This window comes from Macrobrachium nipponense, chromosome 34 (assembly GCF_015104395.2).
Source record: "Macrobrachium nipponense isolate FS-2020 chromosome 34, ASM1510439v2, whole genome shotgun sequence".
In the NCBI taxonomy this organism is placed as follows: Eukaryota; Metazoa; Arthropoda; class Malacostraca; order Decapoda; family Palaemonidae; genus Macrobrachium; species Macrobrachium nipponense.
In genome coordinates, this window is record NC_061095.1 from 47,179,346 (window position 1) to 47,182,672 (window position 3,327).

Genomic DNA, 3,327 nt, shown 5'->3' on the forward strand with positions numbered 1-3,327 from the left:
GTGATTTCCCAAAGCGGTCTCCTCCTCCTCCTCCTTCCTCTCCTCCTCTTCTTCTTCTCCTTCTTCTTTTTCTTCTTCTTTTTCAATATGAAAAATTCGACGCCGGAATCTTCATGCCTGGCTCTCTGGGAATCCTTGGGAATTAGGATCGGCCAGGATTGCTCACGAAGAGAGACCCCCTCGCCTCTGCCTGTGTTTTTTTGATTTCTGCCAATCGCTCAGACATGCGCTCTCGAATCGCTTTCTTTCTGTCTTGAGAGGTTTTTATAGTTTATTCTTATCTATATATCTCTCACTCAATATAAATATATCGATCTATCTATCTGTCTATCTACCTATACATATAACTATCTACCTATCTATCCAGAAGTAGAACTTTTGGCATTCACAAGTATCGTGATGTAGGTCAACATCTAATGGCCTTAAAAATACAAAGGACATCTCTCTCTCTCTCTCTCCTCTCTCTCTCTCTCTCTCTCTCTCTCTCTCTCTCTCTCTCTCTCTCTCAAAAAATCTATATATATAGATCATATATATAGATATATATATATATATATATATATATATAGATATATATACATACAAACTAGACTTTTCTTTCACACTTCTCAAAATTAAATATGAATTTTTCAAAAAATCTAAATTTTTCATCGTTCAAATGATACGTATCTCTCTCTCTCTCTCTCTCTCTCTCTCTCTCTCTCTCTCTCTCTCTCTCTCTCACTATTATATTTACCTGCCTTCTTAAATCTATATCTCCTTACCTCAGGAGATGACTTGAAAGCCCCTTCTTTCTTTATTTATTTATGTACTTAGTTACATATCTCTTTATTGAAAAACAGAGATCTAACTCTGTCTCTCTCTCTTGGTTTATTTATCTACTTGCGGCTCTCTCTCTCTCTCTCTCTCTCTCATTATGCTTTTCTGTGCCTTTCCATTTCTCATTATTCCCCCACCCCCTCTCTTCTTTTTTATGTCGGCTTTTCCATTCTAACTACTTTTCCCATAGTACAAACTGCCTCTCTCTATCTCTCTCTCTCTCTTCCTTCTCTCCCTTATGTTTTTAGCCCTCTCTCTCTCTCTTTTTCCAGGACACAGACACACTTTACATGTCATATTTTCCAGTAATTCAATCTCTCTCTCTCTCTCTCTCTCTCTCTCTCTCTCTCTTTTCCAGGACACCAGCCTTTACATGTCATATATCCAGTTCACATTCTCTCTCTCTCTCTCTCTCTCTCTCTCTCTCTCTCTCTCCCTTAATGTGCATCTATGAAAAGAAGAGAATAATTCAACGTCGCCTTTCGAGGCAGCGATTGATTTTCGATGGGACCCCCATAGCTGGCTAGATGCGTTTATAAAAGGAATATGGAATTATCCCCTTATCCCATCAAATGCCCCCTCCACCATCCACAAGCCCCCTCCTCCTATAACTCACCCCCTCGCCCCTTATTCATTCCCCAATCTTCCCTACGAACTCACTTTTATTCTCCCTTTTGTTTCCTTATCTACTTTAATTCCAGTTTGTTTTCCTTTATCTCTTGGCTTCTATTTTACGTTTTATCATACTTTTGCCCCTTTCATCAAGATCCCCTTCCACTTTTTGAAATGATTATTTGGGGGGTTTGGGGGGGGGGGGGGGTTGGGGGGGGGGGGCGAAGGGTGAGGGTGGGTAGGATTGGCAGGGAGGGGGAAGCGGGTGTTGTGTCCTTAAGCTTATTGAAAATAATTTCAAGAACGATAAACTATATTATATAAATATATACAAATTTATAGAATATATAATATATATATATATTATATATAAAATTATATAATGATATTATATATATTATATAATTTATATATTAAATTATAATCACAGTGGCATGTGATTTATATACTATATAACACAGTGTTTCATTTTTCATGTGGTTACGCATATATATATATATATATATATATATATATATATATATATATATATATATATATATATATATACGTATAATATACTATATATATATGTATAAAATCAATGTGCGTGTGCGCGTGTGTGTGTGTGTGTGTGTGTGCGTGTGGGGTTCTAACATATATTATAAATGTCAAGGTTTTCTTCTTATAGTATAAATCAACAAAGGTTAAGAAAGACTGATTAAATTTTTCCCCCACAAAATATCAACTAATTGTCAACTGGACAAAGGAAAACAGAAGATAAACGAAATAAACAAGAGACGCTAAACTTTTGAGTTCAGGTCACCAGGACGCAAACCCACCACCACGAAGAAAACGGGAAGAGGGAAGAAAACGGGTGACGCGAGAGGGATAACCCAAACAGCATCAGTTCCCGTCCTTGTCTGTCGCATCTCTAACATGCTCAGTGATCCCTCACCGAGCCCGCCTTTATTAATGGTCTGAGGGACCCGTAATTGAAGTATGGCGGAAGTTGGGGCCACGGAGCACGCTCCATTATGCTGAAAAATCCAATATCAGTTGGAAGTGACAAATATTTGGAGAGAAAATAAGCTGTCGGAGATATTAGGGAAGGGATACGTCATCCGTGGCTTTATAAAGGAGCCCATCCAGAATCGTTGATTTGCGTCTCCTCTCTGCTGGGAGATTAAGGTCGAAGGAGGAAGAGGAGGAGGTTCCTTCTTTATTATTATTATTTTATTATTATTATTATTATTATTATTATTAATTATTATTATTATTATTGAGACTAGGTAGAACAGTCGAGTTCTTTGAAGATGAGAGGATGAAATAGGACCCTTCCTTCTGAGTGTGTCTTCATATATTGTTAAAGACAGGCTGAAAACACTATAACTTCAAGAATTTCAGTGTCTCATTAGCAATACCCCAAGACTGACTCTCAAGAAAAGTGTCTTACTTTATCACATTATTATTATTATTATTATTATTATTATTATTATTATTATTATTATTATTATTATTATTATTATATTTCTTGATCTTGCAGCTAAAGAAGAGTTCCAGCTGTTGTTACACAGTAGCGAAGATGCAATGCATTACTTCCTGGATACAATTATTCCTGCATTTTAATAATATACTTATATTTCTACATATTTATCTATTTATTTATTTTTTCTTTTTTAATAAGAGATTTCTTCTTTCTGCATTTCCCTTTACCTCCTGTTGCTTCTGACTCATGAACAACATATTCTTTGGAAGCTTGAATTTCAGGTCAATGGCCTTTATGTTGGGCTTGTTCCCTTTGAATAGGGTTCATCTCCTAAATAATAATAATAATAATAATAATAATAATAATAATAATAATATAATAATAATAATAATAATAATAATAATAGTAATAGCCTTGCGTTCAAGCCT

At 35.6% G+C, this 3,327-nt stretch overlaps 1 protein-coding gene across 1 annotated transcript in view; it reads left to right on the plus strand.

Annotated features, from left to right (window-relative positions):
• Positions 1-3,327, plus strand: part of LOC135208022 (innexin inx2-like) — a 366,951-nt gene that overhangs the window by 49,246 nt on the left and 314,378 nt on the right. The window lies entirely within an intron of this gene.